Here is a 15,660-nt window from a genome sequence, read left to right as displayed (position 1 = left end):
CCAAATGCATGCCGCATGTCATGGTGGCCCCACGTGCATGCCGCATGTCATGGGGGCCCCAAATGCATGCCGCATGTCATGGGGGCCCCACGTGCATGCCACAAGTCATGGGGGCTACAAATAAGTGCCGCATGTCATGGGGGCCCCAAATACTTCAAGCATGTCATGGGGGCTCCACATGCATGAAGCATGTCATTGGGGCTCCAAATGCATGGCGCATGTCATGGGGGCCCCACATGCATGCCACGTGTCATGGGGGCCCAAAATGATTGCAGCACGTCATGGGGGCCCCACATGCATGGCGCTTGTCATTGGGGCCCCACATGCATGCCACAAGTCATAGGTACCCCATATGCAAACCGCATGTCATGGGGGCCCCACATGCATGCCGCATATTGTGAAGGTCCCAAATGCATGCCCCATGTCATGGTGGCCCCACGTGCATGCCGCATTTCATGGGGGCCCCAAATGCATTCCACAGGTCATGTGGGCCCCACGTGCATACCGCATGTCATGGGGGCCCCACGGTCATGCTGCATGTCATTGAGCCCCAAATGCATGCTGCATGTCATGGGGCCCCAAATGCATGCAGCATGTCATGTGGGCCCCAAATGCATGCCGCATGTCATGGGGTCCCCACGTGCATTCCGCATGTCATGGGGGCCCCACATGCATTCCGCATGTCATGGGGGCTCTACATGCAGTCCGTGTGTCATGGGGGCCCCAAATGCATGCCGCATGTTATGGGGGCCCCACATGCATGCCGCATGTCATTGGGTCCCCACATGCATGCCTCATGTCATGGGCGCTCCAAATACGTGCCGCATGTCATGGGGGCCCCAAATGCATGCCGTATGTCATGGGGGCCCAAAAATGCATGCCGCATGTCATGGGTGCCCTACGTTCATGCCAAAAGTCATGTGGGCCCCATACGCAAACCGCATGTCATGGGGGCCCCAGTTGCATGCCGCAGATTATGAAGGCCCCAAATGCATGCCGCATTTCATGGGGGCCTCAAGTGCATGCAGCATGTCATTGAGCCCAAATGCATGCTCCATGTCATGGGGCCCCAAATGCATGCTGCATGTCATGGGGCCCCAAATGCATGCTGCATGTCATGGGGCCCCCACATGCAAGCCACATGTCATGGGGGCCCCACATGCATGGCGCATGTAATGGGGGCCAAAAATGCATGCCGCATGTCATGGGGCCCCCAAATACGTGCCGCATGTCATGGGGGCCCCACGTGCATGCAGGAGGTCAGGGGGGCCCCAAATGCATGCCGCATTTCATGGGGGCCCCACTTGCATTCCGCATGTCATGAGGGCCCCACGTGCATGCCGCATGTGATAGGGGCCCCAAAAGCATGCCGCATGTCATGGGGGCCCCAAATGTATGTTGCATGTCATTGGGGGCCCAAATGCATGCCGTATGTCATGGGGGCTCCAAATGCACGCTGCATGTCATGGGGTCCCAAATGCATGCCACATGTCAAGGGGACCCCAAATGCATGCCGCATGTCAAGGTGGCCCCAAGTGCATGCTGCATGTCATGGGGGTCGCAAATGCATGCTGCATGTCAAGGTGGCCCCACATGCATGCCGCATGTCATGTGCGGGCCCAAATGCGTGCCACATGTCATGGGGGGCCCACGTGCATGCCACATGTCATGAGGGCCCCAGATACGTTCCGCATATCACGGGGGCCCCAGATGCATGCCGCATGTCAAGGGGGCCCCACATGCATGCCGCATGTCATGGGGGCCCCACATTCATGCCGCATGTCATCGTGGCCCCAAATGCATGCATATGTCATGGGGGCCCCAAATGCATGCCGCATGTCATGGAGGCCCCAAATGCATGCCACATGTCATGGGGGCCCCACATGTATGGCGCATGTCACGGGGGCCGAACATGCATGCCGTGTGTCATGGGGGCCCATGTTCATGTAGCATGTCATGGGGTCCCCAAATGCATGCCGCATGTCATGGTGGCCCCACGTGCATGCCGCATGTCATGGGGGCCCCAAATGCATGCCGTATGTCATGGGGGCCCCACGTGCATGCCACAAGTCATGGGGGCCCAAATGCATGCCGCATGTCATGGGGGCCCCACTTGCATACAGAATGTCTTAGGGGACCCCAAATGTATGCCGCATGTCATGATGGCCCCAAATGCATGCCTCATGTCATGGGGGCCAAAAATGCATGTCATGGGGGCCCCAAATGCACGCGGCATGTCATGGGGACCCAAATGCATGCCGCATGTCATGGGGGCCCCAAATGCATGCCGCATGTCATGGGGGCCCCACATGTATGGCGCATGTCACGGGGGCCGAACATGCATGCCGTATGTCATGGGGTCCCCAAATGCATGCCGCATGTCATTGTGGCCCCACGTGCATGCCGCATGTAATGGGGGCCCCAAATGCATGCCGCATGTCATGGGGGCCCTACTTGCATACAACATGTCATGGGGGGCCCCAAATGCATGCCGCATGTCATGTGGGGGCCCACATGCATGGCGCATGTCATGGTGGCCCCTCATGCATGGCGCATGGCATGGGGGCCCCACATGCATGCTGCGTGTCATGGGGGACTCACTTACATGCCGCATGTCATGGGGGCCCAAATTCATGCTGCATGTCATGGGGGCCCCAAATGCATGCTGCATGTCTTGGGGACCCCACATGCATGGCGCATGTCATGGGGGCCCCAAAGGCATGCCACATGTCATGGGGGCCCACGTGCATGCCACATGTCATGGGGGGACCACATGCATGCCGCATGTCATGTGGGCCCCAAATTCCTGCCACATGTCATGGGGACCCCACATGCATGGCGCATGTCATGGGGGCCCCAAAGGCATGCCACATGTCATGGGGGCCCACGTGCATGCCACATGTCATGGGGGGACCACATGCATGCCGCATGTCATGTGGGCCCCAAATTCCTGCCGCATGTCATGGGTCCCCACATGCATGGCGCATGTCATGGGGGCCCCAAATGCATGCCGCATGTCATGAGGGCCCCAAATACGTGCCGCATGTCATGGGGGCCCAACATGCATGCCGCATGTCATTCGGGTCTCACATGCATGCCGCGTGTCATGGGGCCCCAAACGCATGCCGCATGTCATGGGGGAACCATGTGCATGCCGCATGTCATGGGGACCCCAAATGCATGCCGCATGTCATGGGGCCCCAAATATGTGCCGCATGTCATGGGGGCCCCAAATGCATGGCGCATGTAATAAGGGCCCCAAATGCATGGCGCATGTCATGGGGGCCTAAAAATGCATGCCGCATGTCATGGGGGCCCCAAATACGTGCCGCATGTCATTGGGGCCCCACGTGCATGCGGCATGTCATGGGGGACCCACGTGCATGCCGCATGTCATGGGGACCCAAAATGCATGCCGCATGTCATGGGGGCCCCAAATACGTGCTTCATGTCATGGGGGCCCAACATGCATGCCGCATGTCATGGGGGCCCCAAATACGTGCCACATGTCATGGGGTCCCCAAATGTATGCCTCATGTCATGGGGGCTCAAAATGCATGCCGCATGTCATGGGGGCCCCAAATACGTGGCGCATGTCATGGGGGACCAAGATGCATGCCGCACGTCATCGGGGCCCCACATGCATGCCGCGTGTCATGGGGGCCCCAAATGCATGCCACATGTCATGGGGGCCCCACACGCATGGCGCATGTCATGGAGACCCCAAATGCATGCCGCATGTTATGGGGTCCCCACGTGCATTCCGCATGTCATGGGAACTCTACATGCATGACGCATTTCATGGGGGCCCCATGTGCATGATGCATGTTATGGGCGGCCCAAAAGCATGCCGCATGTCATGGGGGCCCAAAATACGTGCTGCAGGTCATGGGGTCCTCACATGCATGGCACATGTCATCGGGGCCCCATATGCATGCCGCGTGTCATGGGGGCCCCAAACGCATGCCGCATGTCATGGGGGCTTCACGTGCATACCGCATGTCATGGGGACCCCAAATGCATACTGCATATCATGGGGCCCCAAATACGTGCCGCATGTCTTGGGGGCCCGATGTGCAGGCCATATGTCGGGGGGGCCTTACATGCAAGCTGCATTTCATTGGGGCCCCACATGCATGCCACGTGTCATGGGGGCCCCAAACGCATGCCACATGTCATGGGGGCTTCACGTGCATGCTACATGTCATGGGGGGCCCAAATCCATGCCGCATGTCATGGGGGACCCACGTGCATGCCGCATGTCATGGGGACCCAAAATGCATGCCGCATGTCATGGCGGCCCCAAATACGTGCCGCATGTCATGGGGGCCCCAAATACGTGCCGCATGTCATGGGGGCCCAACATGCATGCCGCATGTCATGGGGGCTCCAAATACGTGCCACATGTCATGGGGTCCCCAAATGTATGCCTCATGTCATGGGGGCTCAAAATGCATGCCGCATGTCATGGGGGCCCCAAATACGTGGCGCATGTCATGGGGGCCCCACATGCATGCCGCAAATCATGGGGGCTAAAAATGCATGCCGCATGTCATGGGGGCCCCAAATACGTGGCGCATGTCATGGGGGACCAACATGCATGACGCACGTCATCGGGGCCCCACATGCATGCCGCGTGTCATGGGGGCCCCAAATGCATGCCACATGTCATGGGGGCCCCACACGCATGGCGCATGTCATGGGGGCCCCACACGCATGGCGCATGTCATGGAGGCCCCAAATGCATGCCACATGTTATGGGGTCCCCACGTGCATTCCGCATGTCATGGGAGCTCTACATGCATGACGCATTTCATGGGGGCCCCATGTGCATGATGCATGTTATGGGCGGCCCAAAAGCATGCCACATGTCATGGGGGCTTCACGTGCATGCCACATGTCATGGGGTGCCCAAATCCATGCCGCATGTCTTGGGGGCCCCAAATACCTGCCGCATGTCATGGGGGCTCCACATGACATGCGCCATGTATGTCATGGGGGAACCAAGTGCATGCCACATGACATGGGGACGCCAAATGCATACCGCTTGTCATGGGGGCCCCAAATATGTGCCGCATGTCATGGGGGCCCCAAATACGTGCCACATGTCATGGGGCCCCACATGCATGGCATATTTCATGGGGTCCCCACATGCATGCCGCGTGTCATGGGGGCCCCACATGCATGCCGCATGTCATGGGGCCCCCAAATGCATGGCGAATGACATGGTGTCCCCACGTGCATTTCGCATGTAATGTGGGTCCCAAATGCATGCCGCATGTCATGGGGGCCCCAAATGTATGCCGGATGTCATGGGGGCCCCAAATGCATGCCGCATGTCATGGGGCCCCAAATGTATGCCGCATGTCATGGGGGCCCCACATGCATTCCGCATGTCATTGGGGCTGCACATGCATGCCGCATGTCATGGGGGCCCCAAGTGCATGGCACATGTCATGGGGGCCCCAAATAAGTGCCGCATGCCATAGGGGCCCCAAATACGTGCCACATGTCATGGGGGCCCCAAATGCATGCTGCATGTCATGGGGGCTTCAAGTGCATGACGCATGTCATTGTGACCCCAAATGCATGCCGCATGTCATGGGGGCCCCAAACGCATGCCGCATGTCATGGGGGAACCAAGTGCATGCCACATGACATGGGGACACCAAATGCATACCGCATGTCATGGGGGCCCCAAATATGTGCCGCATGTCATGGGGGCCCCAAATACGTGCCACATGTCATGGGGCCCCACATGCATGGCACATTTCATGTGTTCCCCACATGCATGCCGCATGTCATGGGGGTCCCAAATGTATGCCTCATGTCATGGGGGCCCCATATGAATGCCGCATGTCATGGGGGCCCAACATGCATGCCGCATGTCATCGGGGCCCCACATGCATGCTGCATGTCATGGGGGCCCCAAATATGTGCCGCATGTCATGGGGGCCCCAAATACGTGCCACATGTCATGGGGCCCCACATGCATGGCATATTTCATGGGGTCCCCACATGCATGCCGCGTGTCATGGGGGCCCCACATGCATGCCGCATGTCATGGGGCCCCCAAATGCATGGCGAATGACATGGGGTCCCCACGTGCATTTCGCATGTAATGTGGGTCCCAAATGCATGCCGCATGTCATGGGGGCCCCAAATGTATGCCGGATGTCATGGGGGCCCCAAATGCATGCCGCATGTCATGGGGCCCCAAATGTATGCCGCATGTCATGGGGGCCCCACATGCATTCCGCATGTAATGTGGGTCCCAAATGCATGCCGCATGTCATGGGGGCCCCAAATGTATGCCGGATGTCATGGGGGCCCCATATGAATGCCGCATGTCATGGGGGCCCCAAATACATGCCGCATGCCATGAAGGCCCCATATGCATGGCGAATGTCATGGGGGCCCCAAATGCATGCCACATGTCATGGGGGCCACAAATAAGGGCCGCAGGTTATGGGGGCACCACGTGCATGACACATATCTTGGGTGCCCCAAATACATGCGGCATGTCACGGGCCCCCACATGCATGGTGCATGTCATGGGGGCCCCAAATGCATGCCGCATATCATGGGGTCCCCACGTGCATTCTTCATGTCATTGGGGCTGCACATGCATGCCGCATGTCATGGGGCCCCATGTGCATGCCGCATGTCATGGGGGCCCCAAACATATGCCGCATGTCATGGGGGTCCCAAATGCATGTCGCATGTCATAGGGGCCCCAAATGTATGCCGCATGTCATGGGGGCCCCGCATGCATGCCGCGTGTCATGGGGGCCCCAAATTCATGCCACATGTCATGAGGGCCATAAATACGTGCCGCATGTCATGGTGGACCCACGTGCATGCCGCATGACATGGGGGCCCCAAATGTATGCCGCATGTCATAGGGGCCCCAAATGTATGCCTCATGTCATGGGGGCCCCAAATGCATGCCGCATGTCATGGGGTGACCAAATACATTCCGCATGTCATGGGGGCCCCAAATACGAGCCGCATGTCATGAGGGCCCCACATGCTTGGCGAATATCATGGGGGCCCCAAATACGTCAAGCATGTCATGGGTGCCCCACGTGCATGCCGCATGTCATGGGGGCCCCAAATACATGCGGCATGTCATGGGCCCCACATGCATGGCACTTGTCATGGGTCCCCACATGCATGCCGCATGTCATGGGGGCCCCAAACGCATGCCGCAAGTCATGGTGACCCCAAATGCATGCCGCATGTCATGGGGGCCCCAAATACGTCAAGCATGTCATGGGTGCCCCACGTGCATGCCGCATGTCATGGGGGCCCAAATGCATGCCACATGTGATGGGGGCCCAAAATACGTGCCGCGTGTCATGGGGGCCCCAAACGCATGCCGCATGTCATGGGGGCTTCACGTGCATGCCGCATGTAATGGGGGCCCCAAATGTGTGCCGCATGTCATGGGGGCCCCGCGTGCATGACGCATGTCATAGGGACCCAAAATGCATGCCGCATGTCATGGGGGCCCCAAATACGTGACGCATGTCATGGGGGCCCAACATGCATGCCGCATGTCATCGGGGCCCCACATGCATGCCGCTTGTCATGGGGGCCCAAAATGCATGCCGCATATCATGGGTGCCCCACATGCATTCCGCATGCATGAAGCATGTCATTGGGGCCCGAAATGCATGCCGCATGTCATGGGGGCCCCACATGCATAGCGCACGTCATGGGGGCCCCAAATGCATGCCGCATATCATTGGGGCCCCAAATAGTTGCCGCATGTCATGTGGGCCCCATGTGCATGCTGCATGTCTTGGCAACCCCAAATACGTGCTGCATGTCATGGGGCCACACATGCATGCCGCATGTCATGGGGGCCGAACATGCATGCTGCATGTCATGAGGGCCCCACATGCATGCCGCATGTCATGGGGGCCCCAAATTCATGCTGCATATCATGCTGTCCTCAAATGCATGACGCATGTCATGGGGTCCTCACGTGCATTCAGCATGTCATGGGGGCCCAAATTCTTGCTGCTTGTCATCGGGGCCCCAAATGTATGCTTCATGTCATGGGGGCCCCAAATGCATGCCGAATGTCATGGGGGCCCCAAATGTATGCCGCATGTCATGAGGGCCATAAATACGTGCCGCATGTCATGGGTCCCCCACGTGCATGCCGCATGTCCTGGGGGCCCCAAATGTATGCCGCATGTCATGAGGGCCATAAATACGTGCCGCATGTCACGGGGGCCCCACGTGCATTCCTCATGTCATGTTGGCTCCACATGCATACCGCATGTCATGGGGGCCCCAAGAGCATGCCGCATGTCATGGGAGCCCCAAATGCATGCCGCATGTCATGGAGGCCAGAAATGTATGCTGCATGTCATGGGGGCCCCAAATGCATTCTGCATGTCATGGGGGCCCCAAATACGTGCCGCATGGCATGGGGGCCCCACATGCATGCCGCATGTCACGCGGGCCGAACATGGAAGCCGTGTGTCATGGGGGCCCCAAATTCATGCTGCAAGTCATGGGGGCCCCACATGCATGCCGTGTGTCATGGGGGCCCCAAATGCATGCCGCATGTCATGGGGGCCCCAAATGTATGCCGCATGTCATGAGGGCCATAAATACGTGCCGCATGTCATGGGGGCCCCACGTGCATTCCGCATGTCATGGTGGCTCCACATGCATACCGCATTTCATGGGGGCCCCAAGAGCATGCCGCATGTCATGGGAGCCCCAAATGCATGTTGCATGTCATGGAGGCCAAATGCATGCCACATGTCATGGGGGCCCCAAATACATGCCGCGTGTCATGGGGGCCCTACGTGCATGCCGCATGTCATGGGGTCCCCACGTGCATGCCGCATGTTGTGGCGGCTCTACATGCATGCCTCCTGTCATGGGGGCCCAACGTGCATGCCTCATGTGATAGGGGCCCCAAGAGCAAGCCGCATGTCATGGGGGCCCCAAATGTATGTTGCATGTCATGGGGGCCCCGCATGCATGCGGCATGTCATGGGGGCCCCACATGCATGCCGCGTGTCATGGGGGCCACAAGTGCATGCCGCATGTCATGGGGGCCCCAAATGCATTCTGCATGTCATGTGGGCCCCAAATGCATGCCGTATGTCATGGGAGCCCCAAATGCATGCTGCTTGTCATGTGGGACCCAATTGCATGTGGCATGTCATCGGGTCCCCAGGTGCATTCCGCATGTCATGGGGCCCCACATGCATACCGCATGTCATGGGGCCCCCAAATGCATGCCGCATGTCATGGGGGCCCCAAATGCATGCCGCATGTCATGGGGGCCCTGCGTGCATGCCACAAGTCACGGGTGCCCCACATGCATTCCGCATGTAATGTGGGTCCCAAATGCATGCCGCATGTCATGGGGGCCCCAAATGTATGCCGGATATCATGGGGGCCCCATATGAATGCCGCATGTCATGGGGGCCCCAAATACATGCCGCATGCCATGAAGGCCCCACATGCATGGCGAATGTCATGGGGGCCCCAAATGCATGTCACATGTCATGGGGGCCACAAATAAGGGCCGCAGGTTATGGGGGCACCACGTGCATGACACATATCTTGGGTGCCCCAAATACATGCGGCATGTCACGGGCCCCCACATGCATGGTGCATGTCATGGGGGCCCCAAATGCATGCCGCATATCATGGGGTCCCCACGTGCATTCTTCATGTCATTGGGGCTGCACATGCATGCCGCATGTCATGGGGCCCCATGTGCATGCCGCATGTCATGGGGGCCCCAAACATATGCCGCATGTCATGGGGGTCCCAAATGCATGTCGCATGTCATAGGGGCCCCAAATGTATGCCGCATGTCATGGGGGCCCCGCATGCATGCCGCGTGTCATGGGGGCCCCAAATTCATGCCACATGTCATGAGGGCCATAAATACGTGCCGCATGTCATGGTGGACCCACGTGCATGCCGCATGACATGGGGGCCCCAAATGTATGCCGCATGTCATAGGGGCCCCAAATGTATGCCTCATGTCATGGGGGCCCCAAATGCATGCCGCATGTCATGGGGTGACCAAATACATTCCGCATGTCATGGGGGCCCCAAATACGAGCCGCATGTCATGAGGGCCCCACATGCTTGGCGAATATCATGGGGGCCCCAAATGCATGCGGCATGTCATGGGGGCCACAAATAAGTGATGCATGTCATGGGGGCCCCAAATACGTCAAGCATGTCATGGGTGCCCCACGTGCATGCCGCATGTCATGGGGGCCCCAAATACATGCGGCATGTCATGGGCCCCACATGCATGGCACTTGTCATGGGTCCCCACATGCATGCCGCATGTCATGGGGGCCCCAAACGCATGCCGCAAGTCATGGTGACCCCAAATGCATGCCGCATGTCATGGGGGCCCCAAATACGTCAAGCATGTCATGGGTGCCCCACGTGCATGCCGCATGTCATGGGGGCCCAAATGCATGCCACATGTGATGGGGGCCCAAAATACGTGCCGCGTGTCATGGGGGCCCCAAACGCATGCCGCATGTCATGGGGGCTTCACGTGCATGCCGCATGTAATGGGGGCCCCAAATGTGTGCCGCATGTCATGGGGGCCCCGCGTGCATGACGCATGTCATAGGGACCCAAAATGCATGCCGCATGTCATGGGGGCCCCAAATACGTGACGCATGTCATGGGGGCCCAACATGCATGCCGCATGTCATCGGGGCCCCACATGCATGCCGCTTGTCATGGGGGCCCAAAATGCATGCCGCATATCATGGGTGCCCCACATGCATTCCGCATGCATGAAGCATGTCATTGGGGCCCGAAATGCATGCCGCATGTCATGGGGGCCCCACATGCATAGCGCACGTCATGGGGGCCCCAAATGCATGCCGCATATCATTGGGGCCCCAAATAGTTGCCGCATGTCATGTGGGCCCCATGTGCATGCTGCATGTCTTGGCAACCCCAAATACGTGCTGCATGTCATGGGGCCACACATGCATGCCGCATGTCATGGGGGCCGAACATGCATGCTGCATGTCATGAGGGCCCCACATGCATGCCGCATGTCATGGGGGCCCCAAATTCATGCTGCATATCATGCTGTCCTCAAATGCATGACGCATGTCATGGGGTCCTCACGTGCATTCAGCATGTCATGGGGGCCCAAATTCTTGCTGCTTGTCATCGGGGCCCCAAATGTATGCTTCATGTCATGGGGGCCCCAAATGCATGCCGAATGTCATGGGGGCCCCAAATGTATGCCGCATGTCATGAGGGCCATAAATACGTGCCGCATGTCATGGGTCCCCCACGTGCATGCCGCATGTCCTGGGGGCCCCAAATGTATGCCGCATGTCATGAGGGCCATAAATACGTGCCGCATGTCACGGGGGCCCCACGTGCATTCCTCATGTCATGTTGGCTCCACATGCATACCGCATGTCATGGGGGCCCCAAGAGCATGCCGCATGTCATGGGAGCCCCAAATGCATGCCGCATGTCATGGAGGCCAGAAATGTATGCTGCATGTCATGGGGGCCCCAAATGCATTCTGCATGTCATGGGGGCCCCAAATACGTGCCGCATGGCATGGGGGCCCCACATGCATGCCGCATGTCACGCGGGCCGAACATGGAAGCCGTGTGTCATGGGGGCCCCAAATTCATGCTGCAAGTCATGGGGGCCCCACATGCATGCCGTGTGTCATGGGGGCCCCAAATGCATGCCGCATGTCATGGGGGCCCCAAATGTATGCCGCATGTCATGAGGGCCATAAATACGTGCCGCATGTCATGGGGGCCCCACGTGCATTCCGCATGTCATGGTGGCTCCACATGCATACCGCATTTCATGGGGGCCCCAAGAGCATGCCGCATGTCATGGGAGCCCCAAATGCATGTTGCATGTCATGGAGGCCAAATGCATGCCACATGTCATGGGGGCCCCAAATACATGCCGCGTGTCATGGGGGCCCTACGTGCATGCCGCATGTCATGGGGTCCCCACGTGCATGCCGCATGTTGTGGCGGCTCTACATGCATGCCTCCTGTCATGGGGGCCCAACGTGCATGCCTCATGTGATAGGGGCCCCAAGAGCAAGCCGCATGTCATGGGGGCCCCAAATGTATGTTGCATGTCATGGGGGCCCCGCATGCATGCGGCATGTCATGGGGGCCCCACATGCATGCCGCGTGTCATGGGGGCCACAAGTGCATGCCGCATGTCATGGGGGCCCCAAATGCATTCTGCATGTCATGTGGGCCCCAAATGCATGCCGTATGTCATGGGAGCCCCAAATGCATGCTGCTTGTCATGTGGGACCCAATTGCATGTGGCATGTCATCGGGTCCCCAGGTGCATTCCGCATGTCATGGGGCCCCACATGCATACCGCATGTCATGGGGCCCCCAAATGCATGCCGCATGTCATGGGGGCCCCAAATGCATGCCGCATGTCATGGGGGCCCTGCGTGCATGCCACAAGTCACGGGTGCCCCATATGCAAACCGCATGTCATGGGGGCCCCACATGCATGCCACAGATTATGAAGGCCCCAAATGCATGCCCCATGTCATGGGGGCCCCACGTGCATGCCGCATTTCATGGGGGCCCCAAATGCATGCCGCATGTCATGTTGGCCCCACGTGCAAGCCGCATGTCATGGGGGCGCCACGTGCATGCAGCATGTCATTGAGCCCCAAATGCATGCTGCACGTCATGGGGCCTCAAATTCATGCCGCATGTCATGGGTGCCACAAATGCATACCGCATGTCATGGGGCCCCCACGTGCGTGCCTCATGTGATAGGGGCCCTAAAAGCATGCCGCATGTCATGGGTCCACCAAATGTATGTAGCATGTCATGGGGGCCCCAAATGCCGCATGTCATGGGGGCCCCAAATGCATGCCGCATGTCAAGGGGGCCCCCCATGCTTTCTGCATGTCATGAGGGCTCCACATGCTTGCCGTATGTCATGGGGGCCCCACATGCATTTCCCATGTCATGTGGGCCCCAAATGCATGATGCATGTCATGGGGGCCCCAAATGTATGTCGCATGTCATGTGGGCTCCACATGCATGACCCTTGTCATGAGGGCCCCAAATGCATGCCGCATGTCATGGGGGACCCACGTCCATGCCGCATGTCATGGGGGTACCAAATGCATGCCGCATGTCATGGGGGCCCCAAATAGTCGCCGCATGTCATGGGGGCCCCACATGCATACCGCATGTCATGGGGGCCCCAAATTCATGCTGCATGTCATGTGGGACCCAAATGCATTCCGCATGTCATGGGGGCCCCACGTGCATGCTGCGTGTCATGGTGGCTCCACATGCATACCGCATGTCATGGGAGCCCCAAATGCATGCCGCATGTCATGGGGGCCCCAAATGTATGCCGCATGTCATTGGGGGCCCCAAATGCATGTCGCATGTCATGAGGACCCCACGTGCATGCCGCATAGCATGGGCTCGCCAAATGCATGCTGCATGTCATGGGGGCCCCACATGCATGGCGCTTGTCATTGGGGCCCCACATGCATGCCACAAGTCATAGGTACGCCATATGCAAACCGCATGTCATGGGGGCCCCACATGCATGCCGCATATTGTGAAGGTCCCAAATGCATGCCCCATGTCATGGTGGCCCCACGTGCATGCCGCATTTCATGGGGGCCCCAAATGCATGCCACAGGTCATGTGGGCCCCACGTGCATACCGCATGTCATGGGGGCCCCACGGTCATGCTGCATGTCATTGAGCCCCAAATGCATGCTGCATGTCATGGGGCCCCAAATGCATGCCGCATGTCATGGGTGCCCCAAATGCATGCTGCATGTCATGTGGGCCCCAAATGCATTACGCATGTCATGGGGGCTCCACATGCATGAAGCATGTCATTGGGGCTCCAAATGCATGGCGCATGTCATGGGGGCCCCACATGCATGCCACGTGTCATGGGGGCCCAAAATGATTGCAGCACGTCATGGGGGCCCCACATGCATGGCGCTTGTCATTGGGGCCCCACATGCATGCCACAAGTCATAGGTACCCCATATGCAAACCGCATGTCATGGGGGCCCCACATGCATGCCGCATATTGTGAAGGTCCCAAATGCATGCCCCATGTCATGGGGGCCCCACGTGCATGCCGCATTTCATGGGGGCCCCAAATGCATTCCACAGGTCATGTGGGCCCCACGTGCATACCGCATGTCATGGGGGCCCCACGGTCATGCTGCATGTCATTGAGCCCCAAATGCATGCTGCATGTCATGGGGCCCCAAATGCATGCAGCATGTCATGTGGGCCCCAAATGCATGCCGCATGTCATGGGGTCCCCACGTGCATTCCGCATGTCATGGGGGCCCCACATGCATTCCGCATGTCATGGGGGCTCTACATGCAGTCCGTGTGTCATGGGGGCCCCAAATGCATGCCGCATGTTATGGGGGCCCCACATGCATGCCGCATGTCATTGGGTCCCCACATGCATGCCTCATGTCATGGGCGCTCCAAATACGTGCCGCATGTCATGGGGGCCCCAAATGCATGCCGTATGTCATGGGGGCCCAAAAATGCATGCCGCATGTCATGGGTGCCCTACGTTCATGCCAAAAGTCATGTGGGCCCCATACGCAAACCGCATGTCATGGGGGCCCCAGTTGCATGCCGCAGATTATGAAGGCCCCAAATGCATGCCGCATTTCATGGGGGCCTCAAGTGCATGCAGCATGTCATTGAGCCCAAATGCATGCTCCATGTCATGGGGCCCCAAATGCATGCTGCATGTCATGGGGCCCCAAATGCATGCTGCATGTCATGGGGCCCCCACATGCAAGCCACATGTCATGGGGGCCCCACATGCATGGCGCATGTAATGGGGGCCAAAAATGCATGCCGCATGTCATGGGGCCCCCAAATACGTGCCGCATGTCATGGGGGCCCCACGTGCATGCAGGAGGTCAGGGGGGCCCCAAATGCATGCCGCATTTCATGGGGGCCCCACTTGCATTCCGCATGTCATGAGGGCCCCACGTGCATTCCGCATGTGATAGGGGCCCCAAAAGCATGCCGCATGTCATGGGGGCCCCAAATGTATGTTGCATGTCATTGGGGGCCCAAATGCATGCCGTATGTCATGGGGGCCCCAAATGCACGCTGCATGTCATGGGGTCCCAAATGCATGCCACATGTCAAGGGGACCCCAAATGCATGCCGCATGTCAAGGTGGCCCCAAGTGCATGCTGCATGTGATGGGGGCCGCAAATGCATGCTGCATGTCAAGGTGGCCCCACATGCATGCCGCATGTCATGTGCGGGCCCAAATGCGTGCCACATGTCATGGGGGGCCCACGTGCATGCCACATGTCATGAGGGCCCCAGATACGTTCCGCATATCACGGGGGCCCCAGATGCATGCCGCATGTCAAGGGGGCCCCACATGCATGCCGCATGTCATGGGGGCCCCACATTCATGCCGCATGTCATCGTGGCCCCAAATGCATGCATATGTCATGGGGGCCCCAAATGCATGCCGCATGTCATGGAGGCCCCAAATGCATGCCACATGTCATGGGGGCCCCACATGTATGGCGCATGTCACGGGGGCCGAACATGCATGCCGTGTGTCATGGGGGCCCAT

Source organism: Phyllobates terribilis, unplaced genomic scaffold (genome assembly GCF_046119375.1).
Source record: "Phyllobates terribilis strain yellow unplaced genomic scaffold, ASM4611937v1 Scaffold_13__5_contigs__length_258822181, whole genome shotgun sequence".
NCBI lineage: Eukaryota > Metazoa > Chordata > Amphibia > Anura > Dendrobatidae > Phyllobates > Phyllobates terribilis.
The sequence above is the reverse complement of the archived record's forward strand: the minus strand, read 5'-3'. Positions refer to the sequence as shown.